Here is a 19029-nt window from a genome sequence, read left to right as displayed (position 1 = left end):
GGGGGGCTTCTCCACAGCTCTGTCACCTCTGGGCAGTTGGGGAATGGCACCCTTGGCTTGTCAGTATTGTGACAAAAGAGGTGTCTTCAACTCTCCCATGGGGCCCCGCGGCTCAGACTAGGGGCGGCGGGTCTGTGGGGGCATCAGGCAAACCAACAGCCACACAGATTCTCCGTCACTGCTGCCTCCGCCTCGACACCGTATTTTGAAACAGGGGAGAGGATGTGATGGGAAGAATCACATCTTTTATCATTTATCCATTCTCAAGGGATCCCAGTTGACGTCACACCTGCACTCACACACTGGTGTACACACAAACGCACTCGTCTTGCAGCAGATTGGAATAGGTTCTCAGTTTGCTGCGGGGTGATGGGAGTTAACAGAGACTGCACAGCACCTGCCAGGGGCTTGAATATAGAACAAGCGCACTCAATAGGCAGCAAAAACCCTAGTGTCATAAGGGGTTATCCGGGGTGAGCCTCCATTCAGTGCCAATTCAGGCACCAAAGCAATGACGCAGTAGCAGTGTTATTGGCTTAGTACAATAGCCAATTAAATCTCCTTATTAGCTTTTAAGGTTTGGCTATGCAGATGTAAGGTGGTACCTGTGAACCCGAATGTCTTGCAAGTGAGCCACTAACTAAATGTTAACTGTCAATCTTTAAATTATGAATTGCATAAGAGACATTTTATTACTTTTCTGCAGGTACTTGCATTAAACATTGTTATAATTTGTACCCACCCAACAGCTTTCCTTGGCCGAGCTCATACACTTAGTTTATCAACCCACTGGACCGGTCATTGACTTGACTGGTATGCTGTTGCTTTGCCTGTTTGACTGTAATAAGACATAAATTATTGATGTCAAATAATCTCTTAAAATTGACTTGCTTTAATGTGGAACTGCCAATGTAGCCTACATGGGCTAGCATAACAGCACATACCATTAGCTTTAGCTGCAATTAACCTGTCTTAAACCCAAGCAATGCTAACTATACTTTTGTACTACCATGGTTACCAATGTTGATCCATGTAGATAATATGTCTACTACTGTGACAATTTAGGTTTTAGAATTTTATCATCAATGAGGTATGCTAGTTCAGAGCATCCCCTCTGTGAGTTAGCTAGCTAGCTAGCTAGCTGGGTCACGGCCGTTTCTTTGTTCCATAACTGTTAACGAGCATTAAAACAGCGATGTCATGATCACCATTGATCGTTTGATACAAAACAATATGAAGTTAGTCACATATAAGCACCCTTCTACCTCAGGTTGCTCTACCTGCCTGCATGAACTGAAAGTATTAATATTCTCCAAAGCAATTGTGCAACTATACCACACTGATGGTTGTAACAACCAGTGCTTTAAACATCTGACTTTATTGTTGACAAATGGAATTGTTTAAGACTTGAGAAAAGTGCATTTAATGCACAACTCTAAGCTGAAATTTTCATTTTGGATTCAGGTTTCAGGCCTAACCAACCCCTACTACTATAATGCAGTGCCAACTGCAACGCTAAAGACGAACAATGCTAAGGCCTATGCTTCATTGACAATCATTACCTTCATTGTTGTCACTACTAATGTTGACTCTGCCCCCAAATAACCGATCTATGTTTACATCCAGATCAACTTTCTGATCACACTTTCCAACCTCAGCCCTCCTTATGTTTCCTTTCACATGCCTCATCAGCTGTGTCCTCCCGTGGTATTGCAAGCTCCACATACTTATCCATCTATTGTATGTTTTATCTGCACCAGCTCTGGTGGAGCTTGCCATTTCCTGTGGGCTTATCAACCGCTTCCTCAAATCTACTCCCATGAGCTAATCTCTTCCCACCCATACCTGCTCTAAAATATGCCAGCTCAGAAGTCCTTTTCTTTTTAACACTGGACAAATGCAACAATATATTAAAATGCATTTCTAACCATTTGCTGTCAATTTCTGCTGGTAGATTATTTATGGTACCTGGCTTATCGTACCTGGACAAACTATAGAGCTGAACGTGAAGGACAGGAAGAGGTTTCATCCGTCTATAGACTGACAATTTAGTTTAGTGATTTGTATAGGGGTTTTAAATGCCTGTTTGTATCCCAATATGTGCTAATATCACAGTACACCACTAATTTAATCCGTCTTGGTCCTTACCACAAATCTCATGAGCAGTTTCTTTCTGGCTTCACATTTAAAATCCATCCACTGAATCTTTTGTCTGAGGAACAACCCCACCTTGGTACTCCGTCCTGTATTTCATCCCCGACCAGACTGGTTTTCTCTGGGGGAGTTTGCTTCATAAAAGGTTGCCCTTTAAGTGACCCCGTTCTCTCCGAGTGCCAACTTTACCTGTTGAACTACTTTGATGTGGATAAAGGAGACTTTGAGCCTTATCTGAAACCTCACCTGTATGGATTAAAAAACCTCTTAGAAATGTAGATAGTGTCCCTTTGATGTTCCATCTTTGAACTGTGTCATGAGCCACATATGCTAGTTATAATCTGGGTGAACCCCCCCCCCCCCAAAACTAGGACCCTTAAGTGTACCACACATTCATGCGTGCACACATGTATGCGCTAATGAACGTATAGGCGTGCTAAAGTATATTGCTATCTGGCCATCAAATGTAATATTATTATTTTAATGGCGGTGAACAGGTTTGTCCAGTAAGCATTGGTTCTATGGCTGTGTTCACAATCCACGGCACTGTTCACATGTATTGCTCATTTAAAAAATGTTTTTCTTTCACGATAGTTGATGTGAACAGCCAAAGGGATTTGTAATGTCCAAAAAAAACACATATAGAGATCCCAGTTGTCCAGCTTTGGTGGCTGAATTTGGTGCCAAGTCATGCCTGTATGCTCCAAGCATCTGAAACAGTCCGACATTCCCGGTTTTTTTCTCTGGTGTGTCAATTAACTCACTCAAAGTAACTGGACTGTCTCCACTGCAGTCAATAAAACGCTGGATTTTACTACTTGCAAACAAATAAGTGTAAATCAAGTGGCATGTACAATTTCTACATTTTCATTCATGAAATACTCTGCAGCTCAACACTCCCTGATGTGGGAGGGGACTTTTTTTCAGTTTCAGTAGTCATGTAAGCACATTAAAGTTTTGGCTCATGAACAGAAATACATCTATATGTACAAATGTTGACTACACCTGCATGCTCGGTGAGCAATAAGCACATTTATCAGCATGCTCTGCAGAACTACCCTGCCAGGAGGATCCATTGACTCTTTCATTATGACACACTTCCTCAAAGTGGTGAAATCCCCCACTTGCCTCACCGTGTGCGGGGGTGAGCTGCAGCCGTCGTGCATGCTCCTGTGGGAGTGTTTTATTTGCTACATATTCATTGTGAATCCTCTCGACATTACTTCTTTCTGCTCCTTTTCATGCGGGTATTTATTTGATAGTGTGCGTCACCTTACACATGTGTTTAGTGTGATTACATTTCCCCAGTCCCCTGGGGACTCAGTGTGGTGGCAGGGGGTGTATAGGATTTGAAAATTTGGAAGCATCAGGTCGCTGGCGTGTGTATTTTTTTTCACTCAAATTCACACACCCACACTCTGAAGGACGCACACAAAATCCTTCTCGGTTCTTCCAGCCAAATTAGTATCTTTCATTCCAGGATGCAGATGTCTGAGTGAAATACCTTTGGAAAATCGCCATGATTGGGTTCATTATGTCTCCCGCACTTAGGATGGAAATGAGTTTGGTATTTTAGGCTGAACACAAAAAAAGTCTCCCTTTTCAAAATATCAGCTTGTTAAACTCAAGGAAGTGCTGCTGCCTGCCAGTTTTACAGTGCTTGGTGAGAGGCTATGAATAGATTTTGTAATAGCCATGAGATAACGATGAGCTCGGTTTTAATTGTCTCAGTCCATTATGAAATACAATATGAATATCTACTTGTTTCTCTCATCACGATATGGATCAATCTGTAGTAATATCCGTTCTTTCTTTGCTCACCAGCACGACTTATTTCCTCTTTTATCTGTTGTTACTCCTGCTCTGTCTGTCTTCAGGGCCTGGGCTGCTGTGGGAGTCAATGGTCATCATGATCATCCCTGCCGCACTTTACACCAGAGGATAGATACAGGAAAATCATGTCTGCCAAAGAGCATTGTATAGACTGTCAATACACCCCGACATTGGTATTGGCCTCCATGACGAGAAGTCAGTTGTCAATTATTAACTAACGGAACAATTGTTATGAATATTTAATGCAGGTGAGACCATGAATGATCAATTGCAAAATGTCATTATGGATCCACATACCCTGAGGGGCTCTTCAGTGCATCTTGGCCTTGCAATTTCTCTCTTAGTATAATTAGTTTCTCTTTACGAATCCTCCATTCCAATCTAATCTTTTATATCTTATTACATTGCTGTTTGTTTTTAACTGTGCCTGTAAGGTGTCCTTGAGTGCTTTGAAAGACACCGATATATATATAAAAAAAAAAAGAAAATCAGTGTTCTTATTATTAATACTCCTTTCATCTTGTGGCGTGGTAGACTGGGCTCAGCCTTTTCTCCATTGATCAGGCTAACAGTCTAAGCACCTGGGGGCCCCTGGTGGCTTGTTTGGTGGTGTCGGTCTGGTTTCAAATCCAAATACCAGCAGAGAGAGGGAAAAATAGCTCCGGCAAAGTCTTGGAGGTAGTAAATAGATCGTAAGAAGAAAACATGCTCCATTTGTTCATCCATCGTGACCGGTTTAACTGACCCACTTCCGCAGCTACCTACCTTTCTGCTGTGGTGTTGTAGATCTTGCATCAGAGGTGTTGAGGGAGAAGAGAGTTGCATGCTTTTTTTCCGCCCTGCTGGAGTCTTTATGCTGTCTTCCATCGCCTCTCGCTGTACTTGGTTGTTTAAAGCACATCGCCTCACCTTGTACCTTTTCTTCCCCATCAGAGACCCATTTTGGGAGAGAAAAACAGCTCACTTTTGAGTCTCCCTTGTTTGCACATTATATCCAGCACAAAGGAAGAAGAAGTCATTAAGTCACAAAACTACTGGACCAATAACGCACATGCAGACGTGGCAAACAGGTTGTGGGTGCCCTGTGGCCTGTTTGTACTCTATATGTCCACATTTTAGTCTTTTATTTTTCACTAAGCTGCATATAAACTGTACAACCCCAGGTTAAAACAAAAGGGCCAATCGATGGATGGCCAAACATTGAAGAGGTGGAGCAGCAGCAGCCCAGTGGTGGCACTATAATTGGCCTCCACACAGCAGCAAAGTAGAAGTGTCTGGGGGATGATGATGCAACGTGCACATCTCTCTCCTCTCCACTTGATATCTATATTGATTAAATCGTTTGAGACAAGGCTACTTGCAGTAATGACACACCAAGTCTTCAAGAAATTGCTAGAGATCCAAAAACCCATAATTTCCTGTTTTTATTTTACTTCGTTGTCCAATGTATCACTATCCATGTGTTGTCTGTGTCCTCAAGACTCACGAAGGACTGAAAGAAATGTTGATGAAGTGTGATCGATAGCATGCAAGGCTTTTTGATTGAACACTCCTATTACTCTCTGGTGTGCAAGAACTTAATTATCATAATCTGCTCGTGAGCTCTTACATTTTGACTTGCAGACTGAGTAGCGCTCTGAATGTTTTTTGTTGCTCTCTCAAATAATTTGTAGCCATTGTACTTCCATACACTGCCGGTCCAGCAATCAATGGTAGACAGAGTTAGCGACTAGCTGCTGAACATAGTGACAAACATTTGTTTATTTGTTCTGTTTGTCTTTGCCCTGTAAAGCATCTTTGGGTATTTTGAAAAGCGCTATAGAAAATCGATGTAGTATTATTATTATTATTATACTGTATCCGGGATGTTTTGGCTTCACCTTTGGGAGGAAATTGGGAGGAAGATGCATCATCAATCTATATAAACTGTCCGTAATATTCCTGGCTGTATTTTGAAATATGTTTGGGTTTTGTGTGTCTGTGCTTGGTGTAAGATTGAGCGCTCTGTCTTGTGAGGATCTTTTGTATCAATTTAGGCATCTCTCACTGTCTGGAGTCGTGGGTTCTTCCTGGCATGTGTCTGCTGCTGACCGGTCCATCCATCCATCATCTCCCGCCTTTTAAAAATGCTTGGGTTTTCAGCAGTCCGGTGACAGCATGTTTGACAGCGGCATCGTTCTGTCCTCACTAACTAGCCCAAGTGTGCCGTGTAAGTATCTGTGTAACTTGACTACATTTTCTAATAATCTAATAATGTGCCAAAGCCACAGTTGATTCCTCTGTGCCATAGACTACCGCTGTTGTCCAAAATCTATTAAACACACATCACATTGGGTGACATGTCACTTTATGAACATGAACATACATAACTTTACTATCGCACCACAAAATAGTCCCTAACAAATGTTAAAGCTGTGAAGGAAATAATTAGTCTTTTGAATAAAAAAAAAAAAATGAAAATATATTTTATGAAAATGTTTCTACTTCAGAAGGAAGGAATAGGCTTTGATAGACAGTGAAGGCAAGTAGTGGAGGTAGGCTTTCATTGTCCTTGCATATTGAGTGCCATTTCTGTAAAAACAAAATGGTGAAAAAAAACGGAATTGTTACTGAATCCCAGTATTCCAGCTTGGTATATTTGTACTGTAGGGAAATTGGATGTAACATAGTGTTATGTAACAGGCAGAGATTGGGGCAGAGTGCAGCACAGAAGGCTGTCTTGCTGTGGAGTGATATCAGCTGCATTGTTCATTCATGTGCCTCTCTTTCTCTCCAAGCTGCCATACTTCTAACATCCACGTGGCAGACATCCCAATATCCCCGGTTGAGCGTATAGGGGATTCACACACAAACTTGGCAGAGGCTTCCACTCTCTCGCTGTCCCTCTTTCTCCGTTTCTCAACAGCTAAAGAAACAGAACTCAAAATACTCTCAGGTCTGGAAGTGCTCTTGCCTAGTCCCTATTTTTAGGCTGGCAGTGAAACGCGACATTTCAGTTCTGCTTTATGCATTTTCCCTCTTGCCTAAATCCTATACTCGTGCAATGAATCTTTTTTTCGTCTTCCTCACTCTTGTCATCTCTGTCTTCCTGTGATTTTATTTGTCTGTGCAGCTCTCTCCGTCTCTGCCTCATTCTCAGCAGCTACCTTAGGAGAAAATTAGGCAAAACCTAAAAAGGAAAAACTTAACATTAACTCCCTATATTGTGAAATGTCTAGACTAGAGTAGTATATTTAGAATCTCTTCGTAGCCATTTCTCGTCATGTTATGCTTTATTTTTAGACTTTGTCTGCTCCCGCAATCACATCATCCGTCTCCCTCTCCTGTTGGTGGTTGTGGTTTGGTGACCTATTTGATGGCATTCGGGGAGTGTAACATTTTCTAGCCTGTCACCTCTTTGCTTCTCGCAGACGTCATTGATTTGCATAGACGTCGGTTTGCTGCCACCACTGACTCAGTACAGAGGACAACTTATTATGCAGTCTGTGTGGTTTCTATATAAAACTGCATGCAGAATTGGCTGGTTTTCACCGTTGGTGTATAAGCTCATTTAGTCTGTTGTACTGATGCCAATTCATAGCATATATTAGCCCCAAACATACATTCTCACATTTGCACATAAGCAGTTTCAACCTGATCTCATGGGAAGGCATATATATAGCATTTTATCATGACATGCATTCCACTTAGTTAGGTTTAGGGAAAAACATCATGGTTGGGCTAATTACAGAAAACAAATCATAAAGAAATAAGTACGTAAACTATATAAATAAACTAAATGATACATATATATATAAATACATTCAAAGAAACTAAAGAGAGGGTAGAGTGTAATTGTATTTTCTAAGCATTGGAGCAGCACAGTTGTTTTATTAATAAGGCGGTTGTTCATTTATAAGGGGGTCCTCTGGCTATTAAATATTGGATAGACATAAAAGACCAAAGAAATTAGATAAGCTACTGATATTTGAAAGGCGAAACGGAGCATGAAGTAAAAGATTGACTGAATTTACATCTTCCAGCGAGGCCTAATTTGAAAATATTTTCAATGCTTGGTACAGGCTTTTTACATTAGACTATTAAGTGGTGCTTTTTACATTGATTAAAGTACAAGCAGCGGATGGTAAGAAGTTGTTAAGAGTATGAGCTTGTAAAAAAAAGAAAGTACAATGACCTTAAAAACCCTCATCCCAGTATAAACCTATGCTGTGCAGTTACACGTTAGAGTACGTACGAGTGCGCCGCGTCACATTGAGCAAACGCTCATAACTTCAGATAACTGTGTAAATGACCAGCGTAAACGTGATGAATGCCAGCTGTGTAAATAGGCATGAGTTCATGAGAATTGTAAATTAGCGTAGCTAATGCTCCAATAATACAGAATAAGGATACACGTCTTGCCCCATATGTCCTATATTGAAGTCCAACCCGGTCTCAACTCGTCAAATGCGAACAGTTGGTCAGGACCCCTCGGCGTCTGATACCAACGCACCCGGCTTTCAACTAAATCAATGTAAACCCACCCACGTCATTATTAGAAGGTCAGAGCAACTGCAAAGTATAAAGAGCGAGATAATTCACATTTGGTTTGAGGGAGGGCTGGTGGATGGGTCAAACAAACGCAAGACTTTTCTTCCAGCAGACCGCAGTTCGTATCTTGTACGGAAAGAAAAGTCAACTTTGACATTTGGACACAACTCACGGGAGTCGCTAGTCCCTCGGTGGTGACATGAGTCGTTGGTCAGCCAATGCCCTTTTCCTAAACCTGACTAAGTGGTTTTGTTCCCTAAATCTAACTTCCTGTAAAGAGGGAAGTTTATTTTGAAAAGACACGATGCGTGTAAGGAGTGGAAACGGACATGCCATCCCTGCCACAGCGTAGGTTCCACTGACCAAGCCTCTTTGTTTGACGAGAATGCGTTGGGCAGTCAGTACAAACCTTTGTCTTGGCTTTGAATATTTCATTCAGTGTAAACATCACATTGCTTCAATAAAGAACTAAATAGATATATGTTACACTCTGACTGCAGCTCTTTAGCTTTTAACACATTTAAAACTAGACGGCGAGACATGTTTGACCTGGCATTTACCAAACCATGTTTACTGACAAAGGTCTAATGAAGTGGTAAAATATCACAGTACGGAAATCCTGCAACACAAAGAACGCTTCATCTCGTCGTTGGCTTAAGAATGAAGCTTGTTGGCCTTCGTAGTTGAATGGCGTTACGACACCTGCTGCTGACTCGTGCTGCTGTCCTCCATCGCCGAGTAGTTGACACTACGAGCAGGTGGAGGAGACAGGGAGTGTGTTGAAATGCCAGTATTAGTGGAGTATTTGATCCAAAACCGAGCAGAGGCCAGAAAATCAGTCCCGAAAGCCAGACGCCTCGGCACCTGTTGAAGTAAGTGTTAAGTCGTTTGTATTTATCAACAGCCCGAACAAAGCGTCAGTTTTATGGCTAATTGGCACAATTATTACTTTGTCCTCTGTAAGTGAGCATTTGTCGCAAAACACTTGTCCGCAGCAGAGTGCCCTGCATGTAGCTGGCACTTTGTCAAAGTGAAACTCAAGTTACAAGATCATAGAGGCACTGCAGACGACACTTTAAAAACAATTCCACACAGATGCATGATGATACCTCTCGCGTCACCACTGCTCGATTTCAATTTCATGCCCACCGAGCACCAAAGCAGGTGCCTGTGAGTCCACTCGTGTATTTGATGCCACGGGCGACTCTCCAGGATTCTGTTTACCTCTTGTCTGTCAGAGTCCATCTAGCAGCCTTGTTGGAGACCTCAGTCATCCCCGGTAGAAACACACACCCCGGGGTGAACAGTTGTCCGCTGATATAGAGTCAGCTCATCGCTTACATATATATATATATATTTATATATATATATATATTTCTTTTTGCATCACACCTGTTATCTATACGCCATACGATTTCTGGTGTCGAAATGTGGGTTTTTACGTTTCCAGCAGATGTGCCGCAGGCTAATTTATGATTACAGTCTGTTCATTTTTAGAAATTCAACACAGAGGAGATCACAGATTGGTTGACTAAATAATGAAAAACACTTGTAAATGTTTGCTTTTGTTTATGTATTTGACAGCCTTTCACTAGAGCCATGGATTATAGCCGGCAATGTATTTGGGTGTAGAAGAACTAGGATTTTAATGGTTCTAGAGAAAAATACTTTAATTATTCCTCATACTTTTGTTGAAACGGTATGTAGTAGATATTTGTCCCAGCTTTGTGCTGTTACATTGCTGCAACGATGTATAATTGTGCAAACAAAATTTGCCTAATTCCTCACCAGCATTTGGGGAGCACACGTCAGACAGGACGGCTGGTTGAAATATTTAATTTTATTTAATTTATTATACTATATTGATCCCGGAAGGGGAAATTTGTCTCTGCATTTGACCCATCCCTGTATATAGGGAGCAGTGGGCTGCCAATGACAGGCGCCCGGGGAGCCGTTAGGGGTTCAGTGTCTTGCTCAGGGACACTTCGACACGTGACACGTCCCAGTCAAGGATTGAACCGTTGACCCTGCGGTTACCAGACAACCCCTCTTAACCCAGTGAGCCACGGTCGCCCCCAAATATGTAATGTCAAGTAATGAAATACACAGCATTTGTGCCAATATCACATAATCACTGCAAAATAAAATACGACTTGTTTGTTTTCATCTTTTGTCACCATGAGCCATGTTGATGTAGCGCTGAAGGACGACCGATATCACTCAAAAAGCGATAAGATCTTGTCTCAAAACATATTAACACTATTTTCTATAGACGCATGAGACAATACATGTAATGGAGGTGGAGTAAAAGAAAAATGGCTGCAAACATGAAGTACTTACAAACTGCATTTATAAAAAGGACACATTTTGTACAATTGTTGCTTATTTAATTGCATTATTAATTCACATTGCACATTTTCTTTAAGGTTTCCTTTGTTTCTGTCCTCTGGAAATCACTTTTCGTATGCTTACATTTTAACACCTTTCAGTAAAACAAACAAACCAAAAAAAACACAAGAAAGTGAATTGGGTAAAATTGCAATCAGCCTCGCTCTGGCCTGTATGGGGCTGTCAAAAGGGATGGCATTAGCTCACATTATGTTGTTTTTTTAACACAAATGAATTTAATTGCGAAGCAGTTTAATCTGGGGGATATCAACACCAAGGCCTGGTCGGCTTGTGGGCCGAGTGGCTTGTTCTGCAGGGGTAATTTCATTGGCGTCGTATACAATTGGCTCTCCTGCCTGTTTCCATTACTCTCAGAACTAGTGGGAAAAAAAGTAAACAAGGTGAGATAAATGAGAATGTGTGGTGAAATAGAAAAAGCCGAGGGGGTGTTACAAGGAGTCCGTGCTGTCCGGTTTTTACGGTTGGGGGAACAGTGCTTTAACAGAAAATGTGTGAAGTTACCTTTTTTTATAAGGGAGTGAAGCGAGGTCTGGTGTCGGAAATGTTCCCCTCTGTTGACGTTGTGTATGCATGTGCATGTACTTGTGGATATGGTAGATACGATTATATTATTATGCAGATTGAGAAAGGCATCTGAATATTACAAATATGTATACTGTCGGTGATATATGTTCTCCTCACACTCTCAAGTCATGAAGCCCCTTGTCCTCTTTGTTTCCAGATTTTTCCCTCTCTGTCATCGATCAAATGCAGTCAGTGCCATCTGGGAGACTTACATAAGTTCTGTGGAAACCCGCCTCTTTCTGCAGCTTCCACCGAATGTGCAGCCTCTCGCTAACGAAGATCCCTCACTTCAAAGACTTTTCTGGAAAGGGCTGCAGGCCCAAAGTGTCCTTCTGTGTCCTTCTGCACTTCCCTCCCAAATCAAGCAACTGTTGCACGTTAAATGCCGCATGTCTAGTTAAAAAAAAAAGGAAATAATATACGTGTGTTTTTTGAGGGAAGATGTGCTGCACACAGGGAAAAAAATGAAAGCGATTAAATCAAATGGTAATCAAGAGGAGTTTGTGTCTATTTCACACTCCAGCTGTTGGCCCGCGTTGAGGAGGCAAAGCTAATTAATTCTACGCAATCAGACTGAAGTTTTGATCGTTTTCATTCAACGCTATCACTCACTTGATGACTGCTGCTGTGATATGCAGAATAACATTCTGCTTAATAACTATTTTTCTCACACTGTTTTTCAAGATCTGACTCCTTTGGAATTTTAAAGTTCCATACTCACAATATCTGGCTAAATGTGGAAATGTTTGTGATGATTTTCAAAACCTAATTTGACAATATGGATCATTTAAAATGGCTAATTAGTCTCCTAGAAACTGGCAATACATGTAAAAAACTCCCGGCCGTTGTTCCTGTTACCTTCTGTTGGATTAATGTTTTCCACAAAGTGTGGCTTTTAAATAAAAATAAAAAAGTATTACTTTATTTCAGGTTTTTAGAAATTTACATTACAAGTTATCAGTTTGCCCTTTTGTCATTCATCCATCCAGATTTTCTACATTTTTACTTTAATGTGATCAAGAAACGACAACGAGTTAGTGGCTTTCTTGAAGTTTTTAACAAATCGGATGCAGACTCACGAAATGCGCTCAGATCATCAAAAATAAGTAATGTTTTTCACTTCTCACAAATATGCTTCTAATCAAACTACATGGAAGTGTGTGTAAGGAGGAGGTCGGGTGGATGAGTGCTTTAAACAAACAGGACTTTCACCCAGGAGACCAAAAGTTAACTTTCACTTACTTGAATTTACGTCCGTTACTTTAATAATGAAACATACATATTGATTGAAAGCGAACCATGTTTTACTAAACATAATCAAGAAGTTTTGTTGCTTTTTTGTTTTGTTTGAATTTACAACGATAACTAGTGTTTAAAATGGCAACCGTAATCTCCAAACCTTACGGAGAATGTTGTGTGGAAGAATGAGTGCTCATTCTTGTCATTTGAGTCGATGTAGGTGTCGAGCTAAAACAACTCTGCTGCTGCCGCTTGGTGAAAATGTAATTTGTCCTGTGAGGTGCACACAGGGATGAATAATTGTATGAGTATTATGATGAAGGTCACCCAGTATACAACGGGCGTCCTTGAAGGGAATCTGTCTAAAAGCTTTAGCTCCCAATAACCTGCTTAATACACCAGTGACAGATGGATTAGTACGGGGCGTTGCATTGTTTTACATGTTGTAAAGTGAGGCTACCCTCACTATAAAAATGGCTGCACTGGACAACACTAAAAGCAACATTAAGGTGAGAAAATATATGGGTCATGGCAATGAGAATCAGCCTATTCAATGGAGGTTGGAAGCACACAAAAGCCAATAACTCTTACTCTTTTGCTCTTCCCTCTCAAATGTATTTTTAATTAGGGCCGCATCCTGTTGATTTATCCAAACTACCAGACTTTATTTATATCCCTGTGGAAATCCTCTGACATCGGACTCCCGGGCCCAACAACGGCGCCTCAGCATACAGTGCCAAAATGATCCTAAACTATTACCCACTAGTACCAATTATGGGCCCCCTAGAGTGCTCTATCTGCCGATTAAATGCCATAAATATTTCCCTTCATGAAACCTCAAGCGACAAGGGGTTTAGGCCTCACTTGAAAAATGCATATCAAAGCACTGTGTCCCTGAGAATGATGAGTGGCCTGGGAGGCAACATCCTCTGATAGTGAATTTGCTTCTCACACAAGCATCCATAAGCATCCAGCATCATGAAAGAAGAGGGAATTACTTCTGCATGATCAAGTGATACATCATAAATAACAGAATCCCGGTCAAAACTGCTTAAACATTCAACTCACGAACGCCTCAAAATTATTGATATGATTTTAATGATTGCCTCATGTTTTTTTTTTTGCATCAGATGTCAAAGCATTCAACACGAATTCATCATCGGCACAGTGCTGTGTGTTTTTCTCTGTGAAATGCAGATTTGTTCATTAGGAGTGTCTTGCAGCAGGATAAAGTGAGTGCGTGATTGATGACGATTGATAAAGACGGAATTATAAGAAGCAATGAGAGTTCATTTTGAAGAAAATCAACTCACAATTGTCTATTTTTTCTGTGATGCTCAGTGACATTACTCATATAACAATGTAACAAAGACATTGCATGCTGTGACACAAACTTACAATCCACATAAAAGATGACTTGTTGACTGAAAGGGCGGTCGTCGTGTATTTACTCTACTTCCGTTGTTGTGGTTGTTACGTTGTCACCTTACTATTTAAACACAAACCATGATCTTTTTCTGACCTTGCTTTGTGCATTTCTTCAAGCATGATACAAGGCTGATACGAAACATATGAAATGAATTTCTGGTTCAGAATCTTTCAAGGCATCCTGTGGTTTACAGAGACGTACAATGCCAACATGTTTTTCCGGTGACCGAGTTGTTTTATCTTCCCTGCATTGCCTCTGAATTCCGTTTTGTTTCATCACAGCTAGTTTTCATGTCATAGCATTGGAATGAATTTGAGGTGGCATTGTACCGTTCTGTTAACTAGTTCTGCGACACACAAAGAATAGGCTTCTTGTCCATCACGGGTCACTTCCACATAATGTCAGGGGCAGCTGTTACCTCGTTCACATTTAAAGGTCACCAGCAAACAAGTTCAAAGTCGAAACTTATTAACTGAAGTGTAAAATGTATACAGCATGCAACACCCAAGGTTTAACAAGTCATTTAATTTACATAGCCAAATATCACAAATTTGCCAAAAACAATGACTCACACGCAAAGTGATTCTGACACGGATCATTGTGTAAAAGGCCTTAGAAACACCAAGATACTGTCCATACGACGGATTATGGCAAAAATGGAAAGAAAGTGAAAGCTTCTGAAATGCATTGGCACACACTTTTATTCTTGCCCTCTTGAATCTGAAACAGAAATGGGACAATGAGAGAAAGGACCTGCAATCATTGTCTAATCTTGTCTATTGTGTTCCACTGTAGTCTCAGCTCTTCTATTTTTTCTCTTCAGTGCTGTCGTGCCAGACTTTTTTTTGGCGGGGGGGATATGGCCCTCTACAGGTGAGGACTTTTTTTTAGTGGACTGTGCCGCAGTATCATTGCAGTCGTTCCCAGTCTGTGTGTGTGTGTGTGTGTGTGTGTAAAGCAAGAGAATATCCCCTCCACCCTCGAGTGAAACCTCAACCGGTGTGTTGTGCAGAATCTTAATGGACTCTCTTGTCAGATATGGGGATTTTCCATTCAAATCCTCAGACATGAAGGACACGTGCGCGTACATACATACACACACACACGTTAATGAGTTAGTCAGGGAGGGAAAGCACCCAGGAGCAGACAGCGTGTTCCACAAATTGTGTATTCATGTGCACAGAAAACACAAGAGAAAACCTGTGATGATAGCCATTTCATCAATCAATATCCTATTATCTACTACTGATCCATTGGTGGGTCAGTGTGGCCAGCACAGACAGGGATTTATCAGTCGGTACTTAACGTTGTTTACATACACAAACACACGCACATTTGTAGGCGCGTCATCAATCTGGGATTTTGCTCACTTCAGAAAAATATCTGTTATTAAAGGGAGACTTCCCGCACAATAATCATAAGACAACTCACTTGTTTTAGGTTATTCTTCATTTTCCCTACTGTGCTGTCATTTAGAGTAACTGCTGCGTAGCCCGGCAGACTCTTCAGCCTGCTTGGAGCAGCTACTTTAGACAAAAGCTTTCATCCTCGATAAATGATGTCATTATATATGTAGAGGTGAGGACAGACTCCTGGATTGTTAGAGGCAGCAGTGACCACAACGCCAGAGAAAAGAGTGTGCAAGGCGTTTACCCCCCTTACTGCTAAGTGGACAATCGATGAGACTGCAGTTGTTCTGGGAAACTTCCACTTCTAACTCAGTGAGTGTGGAGGGATTCTGAAGAGCTACTTTTCAGCCTGGACACACACACACACACACACACACACACACACACACACACACACACACACACACACACACACACACACACACACACACACACACACACACACACACACACACACACACACACACACACCAGAGAGCGCCACTGTAGACTCTTTCTCCATGTGTTGTCTTGGAATAACAGGCTACTGCAGACAATGTAAGATTGAAGGAGCAGAAATACATTTGAATAATGCACAAGTCTCATTTTACTTCAAACAGCCAATTATTTGTAAAAGCAGTAGAAATTGTTATTTTCAAAAGAGCAATGCAACATTGCAGCAGTAAATTACTAAGTAAATTACTTGTAATGTTGCACGTCGTTTTACATAATTCGTCACAGTGAAAACCACGCATTTCAAAAAAGTTTTGAGATACATTTTTGGGGTTGTAGAACTCTAGTCCTTCAATTAAATCACTCATTAAAAATGCATGGTCACTAAGTGGAAAACAGGGCAGTTTTCTTTGTAATTGCAAAACCAAAATAGAGGCTTAAATCACAAATTAAAGAGCCTGGACAACCAAATATAGCTTTGAGTAAAAAGTAAAAGCTAACTCTGGGGGTGAAGTGGTCTGCCTTTACAAAGGTACAGACATAATTCAGAGAGTTGTCCTGACATGTGCCCGTCTCCTAAATGCTAAATTGATAACAAAAGCACAGCTGTTGACAGAAAAACAATATTTTACTCTGGGCCTTACTAGTGTTTGGATTTGTGTTACTCTTCAGGCCTTCTACTTTAAAACGTCATTTATTTGCCGTCAGTTAATCACTAAAATGACTCTCACTCTATTTATAGTGTCTGAAGCGGTAATAAATAATTTCCTGGTTTCTGTTATTTATATTGTTTGTGGCAATTAGATGAGGTTAATAGAGGTTGTGTGTATTTATTTTTAACAACAGTTATTTAAAAATATGCTCAAAACCTGCTAACAGTAATTAGTTTATTTTAAGAAGCGGCCATTTCATCAGCAGGCAGCAGATTCTCTCACTTAAACATAAAATGTAACCAAGGTTGTGTCATTTGCCATCCGTCTCTCTGACTTGACGAGGCAAATAAATGGAGCAGAAGTTCCTGCTACTGCTACTACAACTAATGCTACTACGCTATTCCCTAAAGGAATCTAAATGAGCAAATGTTCTTCTCTTGGCCACGTTTACTTGGCATTGTTGGGGATCTTTGATTTGCAATTAGAGCGGCCCAGATTATTATGGCATGGATTCAAATGTAGCAAATTTGTCTGCTACACATTCATTCTGTGAACTCTACTCCAGCATAGTATAATAACAATAGATTTCATGATTAATAATGCTGTATACGGCAAGTTCCTACCTTTATGCAACTTAAAAATAGTAACATGGTGCGGAAATTTGAACTTAAACTGCTGTTTGCTGGGAAGCACTGAGCAATCAATAAATGCATTGAGAAATAAGTTGCTCTAAATATTTTTTATGCCGATGGTGCCCTGCCATACCCTCATTAAAACTACAGCCAGAGAGGGATTTGGCTTCCTGTAAATAAAGCAGAACAGTGACAGTAGTAAGGAGAGCGCCGCTTCCCTCCCTCCGAAGTTGAACGCTGCTTCTGCATGCTGATGAATTTGCCGGCATTTCCTTCTTGACTGCTGGAATTTAGGAGCCCCTGACACTGTTGCAGGGCAAACACATTTATAAATGCACATTTGCATAATGACACATTATGTTGTTAACATCGAAAAGAGGGAAGCGAGAATTAGCGACGGGCTGTTGAGTGGGAGAAAGAGAGGGACACCTGTTGAGATGTTTGGCACTGCGTTGAAGTTAGAATTGAAGAGATCCTTCTCAAAATGTTACACGTCTATTCTGACGTACTTTGGCCTCCTGAAGGCCTCCGTTAGAAAGTACACAAATCCTTTGTGCCTTGTGTTGATTTAATGAAGGAATGGCACTCTATCTCACAATGAGCCTCAAGATAATGTCTAATTGCAAAGCAAGAGAACTTTGCACGTACGTTCGTCCGGGTGCATGATTCCATTTGATTTGTGTGCAGCAGCAGCATTTGATGAAGCAAGTCTTGTGCATTCCATTGCTTTTGGTGGTGCTTCTCATAATACATTGTTGTGATGAGTTAACACAACTACCCAGCAAGCAAAGATAAGGTAGTAACAATTGTCTGTATGTAGGGGCTTTTGGTTTCTCTGTTATTTCTCTCATTAAAGTTGTGTTTTGTTGTCTGCAGTTCTTTGATTGTGAAGCTCAATCAAACATTCTAGTGACTGATGTTGAATTATTAAACAGTTCTGAATTCTGCTGCATGTGCTCTGCATGTGCTCTATATATATATATATATATATATATATATATATATATATATATATATATATATATATATATATATATATATATAGACACTGCATATATATATATATATATATCATACTCTGGAGTTGTGATACAGTGGTTGTGTGTGTGTGTTAATGAGCTCAGGTTTGCACACTCCAAACTATGCCAAACCAGGAAAAAGGATGTCTGCCATAACATCCAATCCCTTCCTCCCCGGACCGGTCACGCCACCTGAGCATTTCCCATAAGGCTGCGGTGTTGTTGGCTTAGACAACTGAGATGGTGAACATCTGCCAGAAAGAAACTTCCTGTACCTCTCTCTCTCTCTTTCTTTCTTACACACACACACACACACACACACACACACACACACACACACACACACACACACACACACACACACACACACACACACACACAATGAGATTTAGTTCTCAAGGAATGGTGGTTGATTCATGACATGCCATAGCAGCACAATAGAATAAACATGAGGCTGCTAACTCGCAGTAGAATATAACGTGCCATTTGGTGGATAGGTGGTCATGCGCATTCTTTTCAGCACAGGTAGCCCACGAGGAAACAAACTGTGCTAGAGTTTTCAGCACCACATATTATTATTGGCGGCATTGGTTTAAAATTCCCGTAGGCACTTTCCCACTGTGACTGCCATAAAACATTAACTGGCAATTCTCTACATCCAGTTATGGCAGCCAGATACCACCGCAGCATGCCAAATTGAGACGCGTTAAGAAATGCGGAATGGCC

This window comes from Anarhichas minor, unplaced genomic scaffold, assembly GCF_050575085.1.
Source record: "Anarhichas minor isolate MPS153535 unplaced genomic scaffold, ASM5057508v1 ptg000030l, whole genome shotgun sequence".
NCBI lineage: Eukaryota > Metazoa > Chordata > Actinopteri > Perciformes > Anarhichadidae > Anarhichas > Anarhichas minor.
Note: the sequence above shows the minus strand (reverse complement) of the source record.